This window comes from Triticum dicoccoides, chromosome 1A (genome assembly GCF_002162155.2).
Source record: "Triticum dicoccoides isolate Atlit2015 ecotype Zavitan chromosome 1A, WEW_v2.0, whole genome shotgun sequence".
NCBI classification, from domain to species: Eukaryota; Viridiplantae; Streptophyta; class Magnoliopsida; order Poales; family Poaceae; genus Triticum; species Triticum dicoccoides.
The window spans coordinates 568,753,337-568,759,566 of record NC_041380.1 but is presented as its reverse complement, the minus strand read 5'-3'; positions in this window follow the sequence as shown (position 1 = coordinate 568,759,566).

Sequence of the window (6,230 nt, the reverse complement as noted above, 5' to 3'; positions counted from 1 at the left end):
ATAATTTTTGGCCTCGCGAAGGAGAAAGCATCGCTCAAGCTTGGGGAGGCTTAAATCAATGTTATATTCATGCCCCAATCATGAGCTCCCAAGAGAAACAATTCTTCAAAAAATTTATGCCCGGCTTTCTGAAAATAATCGCACCATGCTCGATACTTCTTGTGTTGTCTCTTTTATGATGAAGTCTATTGGATTTAGATGGGATTTATTGCATAGAATTAAACGCAACTCTGAAGATTGGGATCTCGACGAAGGTAAGGATTCAGGTATGACACCTAAGTTTGATTGTGTTAAATCTTTTATGGATACCGATATTTTCCGTAAGTTTAGCACTAAATATGGACTTGATTATGAGATAGTAGCTTATTTCTGTGAATCTTTTGCTACTTATGTTGATCTCCCTAAGGAGAAGTGGTTTAAATATCATCCTCCCATAGAAGTAAAAGTAGCTGCACCTATTAAAGTTGAAGAAAAGACTGTCACTTATAATGATCCTATTGTTCCTACTTGTTATGTTGAGAAACCACCTTTCCCTGTTAGGATAAAGGATCATGCTAAAGCTTCAACTGTGGTTCGTAAAAGCAATATTAAAACATATACACCTCCTGAGCAAGTTAAAGTTGAACCTAATATTGCTATTGTTAAAGATCTCTTGTCTGATAATATAGATGGGCATGTTATTTACTTCTGTAATGAAACTGCTAGAATTGCTAAACCCCGTGATACAGATAAACCTAGACCTGTGGTAGGCATGCCTGTTATTTCTCTTAAAATAGGAGATCATTGTTATCATGGCTTATGTGATATGGGTGCTAGTGCTAGTGCAATACCTATTGACTTATATAAAGAAATTATGCATGACATTGCACCTGTTGAGTTAGAAGAAATTGATGTCACTATTAAACTTGCTAATAGAGATACTATTTCACCAATGGGAATTGTTAGAGATGTTGAAGTCTTGTGTGGGAAAACTAAATATCCTACTAATTTTCTTGTTCTTGGTTCCCCACAAGATAACTTTTGTCCCATTATATTGGTAGACCCTTCTTGAATACTGTTAGTGCTACCATAGATTGCACAAGGGATGTTGTTACTGTCGGCCTAGATGATATGACTCATGAGTTTAATTTCTCTAAATTTAGTAAACAACACCGTGAAGAAGAATTGCCTAGTAAGGATGAAATTACTGGTCTTGCTTCTATTGCCGTACCTCCTAGTGATCCTTTAGAACAATATTTGCTAGACCATGAGAATGATATGTTTATGAATGAAAGAAGGGAAATAGATGAAGTATTCTTTAAACAGGAACCTATTCTGAAACACAATTTGCCTGTTGAAATCCTAGGGGATCCCCCCTACCTAAGGGTGATCCTGTGTTTGAGCTTAAACCGTTGCCTGATAATCTTAAATATGCTTATCTTGATGAAAAGAAGATATATCATGTTATTATTAGTGCTAACCTTTCAGAGCATGAAGAAGAAAGATTATTGAAAACTCTGAAGAAGGACCGTGCTGCTATTGGATATACTCTTGATGATCTTAAGGGCATTAGTCCCACTCTATGTCAACATAAAATAAATTTGGAAGCAGATGCCAAACCAGTTTGTGATCCTCAACGACATCTGAATCCTAAAATGAAAGAAGTGGTAAGAAAAAGAAATACTAAAACTTCTGGAGGCAGGTATAATTTATCCCGTTGCTGATAGTCAGTGGGTAAGTCCTATTCATTGTGTCCCTAAGAAGGGAGGTATTACTGTTGTTCCTAATGATAAAGATGAATTGATTCCACAGAGAATTATTACAGGTTATAGGATGGTAATTGATTTCCGCAAATTAAATAAGGCTACTAAGAAAGATCATTACCCCTTACCTTTTATCGATAAAATGCTAGAAAGATTATGCAAACATACACATTACTGCTTTCTAGATGATTATTCTAGTTTCTCTCAAATACCTGTGTCGGCTAAAGATCAATCAAAGACTACTTTTACATGCCCTTTTGGTACTTTTGCTTATAGACGTATGCCTTTTGGTTTATGTAATGCACCTGCTACCTTTCAAAGATGCATGATGACTATATTCTCTAACTTTTGTGAAAAGATTTGTGAGGTTTTCATGGACGACTTTTCCGTCTATGGATCTTCTTTTGATGATTTCTTGAGCAATCTTGATCGAGTTTTGCAGAGATGTGAAGAAACTAATCTTGTCTTGAATTGGGAAAAGTGCCACTTTATGGTTAATGAAGGTATTGTCTTGGGGCATAAAGTTTCTGAAAGAGGTATTGAAGTTGACAAAGCCAAGGTTGATGCTATTGAAAAGATGCCGTGTCCCAAGGACATCAAAGGTATAAGAAGTTTCCTTGGTCACGCCGGATTTTATAGGAGGTTCATTAAGGACTTCTCAAAAATTTCTCGGCCTCTGACTAATTTATTACAAAATGATATACCATTTGTCTTTGATGATGATTGTGTAGAAGCATTTGAAATACTTAAGAAAGCATTAGTCTCTGCACCTATTGTTCAGCCACCTGATTGGAATTTACCCTTTGAAATTATGTGTGATGCTAGCGATTATGCCGTAGGTGCTGTTCTAGGGCAAAGAGTTGATAAGAAATTAAATGTTATCCATTATGCTAGTAAGACTCTAGACAATGCTCAAAGAAATTATGCTACTACTGAAAAGGAACTTTTAGCAGTTGTATTTGCTTGTGATAAGTTCAGACCTTATATTGTTGATTCTAAAGTAACCATCCACACTGATCATGCTGCTATTAAATATCTTATGGAGAAGAAAGATGCTAAACCTAGACTTATTAGATGGGTTCTCTTGCTACAAGAATTTGATTTGCATATTGTTGATAGAAGAGGAGCTGAGAACCCCATTGCAGACAACTTATCTAGGTTAGAGAATGTCCTTGATGACCCACTACCTATTGATGATAGCTTTACTGATGAACAATTAAATGTCATAAGTACTTCTCGTAGTACTCCTTGGTATGCTGATTATGCTAATTACATTGTTGCTAAATTCATACCACCTAGCTTCACATACCAACAAAAGAAAAAGTTCTTCTATGATTTGAGACATTACTTTTGGGATGACCCACATCTTTATAAAGAAGGAGTATATGGTGTTATTAGACGTTGTGTACCTGAGCATGAATAGGAACAGACCCTACGCAAGTGCCACTCCGAAACTTATGGAGGACACCACGTGGGAGATAGAACTGCACATAAGGTATTGCACTCCGGTTTTTATTGGCCTACTCTCTTCAAGGAAGCCCATAAGTTTGTCCTATCTTGTGATGAATGTCAAAGAATTGGTAATATTAGTAGACGTCAAGAAATGCCTATGAATTATTCACTTGTTATTGAACCGTTTGATGTTTGGGGCTTTGATTATATGGGACCTTTTCCTGCCTCTAATGGATATACACATATTTTAGTTGCTGTTGATTACGTTACTAAGTGGGTAGAAGCTATTCCAACTAGTAATGCTGATCATAACACTTCTATTAAAATGCTTAAAAAGTTATTTTTCTAAGGTTTGGAGTTCCTAGATATTTAATGATTGATGGTCGTTCACATTTTATTCATGGTGCTTTCCATAAAATGCTTGCTAAATATGACGCCAATCATAGAATTGCATCTCCGTATCACCCACAGTCTAGTGGTCAAGTAGAATTGAGTAATAGAGAACTCAAATTAATTTTGCAAAAGACTGTCAATAGGTCTAGAAAGAATTGGTCCAAGAAACTTGATGATGCATTATGGGCCTATAGAACTGCGTATAAAAATCCTATGGGTATGTCTCCGTATAAAATGGTATATGGAAAAGCATGTCACTTACCTCTCGAACTAGAACATAAGGCATATTGGGCTATTAAAGAGCTCAACTATGATTTCAAACTTGCCGGTGAAAAGAGGTTATTTGATATTAGCTCACTTGATGAATGGAGAACCCAAGCTTATGAAAATGCCAAGTTGTTTAAAGAAAAGGTTAAAAGATGGCATGACAAAAGGATACAAAAGCGTGAGTTTAATGTAGGTGATTATGTATTGCTATACAACTCTCATTTAAGATTTTTTTGTAGGAAAACTTCTCTCTAAATGGGAAGACCCCTATGTTATTGAGGAGGTCTATCGTTCTGGTGCCATAAAAATCAACAACTTCGAAGGCACAAATCCGAAGGTGGTAAACGGTCAAAGAATCAAACATTATATCTCAGGTAATCCCATAAATGTTGAAACCAATATTATTGAAACTGTAACCCCGGAGGAATACATAAGGGACACTTTCTAGAACGTTTCGGACTCCGAAAAGGAATAGGTATGTGGTACGGTAAGTAAACCGATTCCAAAACAGTTTTAAGGCAATATTTCTCCGTTTTGGAATATTTAGAAAAATAGAAAATTAAGTAGCAGTCCGGGAAGGACACGAGGGCCCCACGAGGGTGGAGGGCGCGCCCTACCCCCCTGGGCGCGCCCCTACCTCGTGAGCACCTCGTATGCCTTCCGGACTCCGTTTTCCTGCACGATACGTATTTTGGTCGATAAAAATTCACTATATATTCTCCCGAAGGTTTTGACTCCCGTATCACGCAAATATCCTCTGTTTTTGTTTCGGGTTGTTCTCTATCAGGGTTGTCAAGGCCAAGCATCATGTCGTCCCCCTCCTCCAACAACGGTGACAAAGATGCCTGGCTAATGAAGATAGAGCTGAAGAGGGAAGCACGGGAGGGGGCGCTGCGGTTGTCTGCAGGCTCATGGGATCATGCTGAGCACGATGGTGTGCTCGGACACGAGCTGCGATGGCTGTGGCCATGGCGGCGACATCGCCGGCGGCATGGAGTTCTCGGCCAAGATGGGGCTATGGCCTAGAGGTCAAAAACGACCAGGGGAAAAGGGGGAGATGACTCGGGGGCTCACCATGAGTCCGTTTGGAGGGTCAGTGGGCTCGAGGGCGGCCGGAGTGCAGCGAATCGACGGCGAGGGGCTCGGGTGCCCGAGGTTGAAGACGACCGCGATGACGATGAAGCAGGGCCTCCTGGCGTCTAGTAGCTCGATTGGGAGGACGAGGAGGTTCTAGCGGTTCTTCTGGACTCGACGGAAGGGTGAGGGGTGCCCGGTGGCCGCGGTGGTGCTCGTCGGCGCGACGACGGCGTTCTCGGGCGGCTGCGAGGAGAGAACCAGAGAGGGAGAGAGAACCAGGGAGTGAGGGGAAAGATTGAGGGGGTCCAGGGGGTGTCGTGGCGCTCGGGGTAGTCTCCAGCAGCGGCGAGCAAGCAGGAGGTGGCCGGACGCGTGCTCGCGCGCGCCGGCCATGCGCTCGTCCTCCTGGCAAGGGGAAGACGACAAGGAGGAGCCCCTGGTGGGCTGGGCCGGCCACTTGGGCCGCCAGGTGGCTGCACAGGTGAGTTGGCCCAGGTAAGCTCTCTCTCTTCTCTGTTGTCTAAATTGTTTCAGTTTTCTATTTTTCTGTAATTGTTTTGGGTTTAGTTTTAACACCAAACAATTTTATAAAATCCTAAAAATAATTATGTGACTAGAACTAAAATATCCTAAACCACATAAAATGTTCCAGAATTATTGGACATATATTAATTATATAAAGAATATATATCCAATACAAATAGTTATTGAATTAATTCAAAGGCCCAAAATAAATGTTTCTGAGATACCAAAAACATTGGTTTGAATTTTACTTCTTGCCAATATTTTCGGAGACTAAGAGGAACATTTTCTTGGATTTCTTTGAAGACATTTTAATGTTGATTAATTTTGAACTGGTTTCTGAGGGTTTCAACAAACCTCAATTCAACTTTCAGAAATTTTAGACATGATGCATGAGTGCAGATGCAACTATTTCACTCAGGTACTCTAGGGCTATGACAACTCACCCCCACTAAACAAGAATCTCGTCCCGAGATTCAAGACGTGAGGTAAGAAGACAGAGGGGCACAAGACCAACACAATCTTCACGATCCAGCTTGCACCTCTTAGGGTTGTTGATTCGTTGCATACGTTGACTCTGACATCCTTGCTTTTGAGATCTTCATCCACGCGATGACGAGAAGAAAAGAAACTCTTGAAGAATCGATCTTCTTGAAGATCGAGCAACCGATGATCAACTCACAGAACGAGACATAGCGACATCTATCGAGATGAGACACGATACACACATCAAGAATGATGGAAATGAGCATATGACAAGGTTTAAGTAAGTAGCGG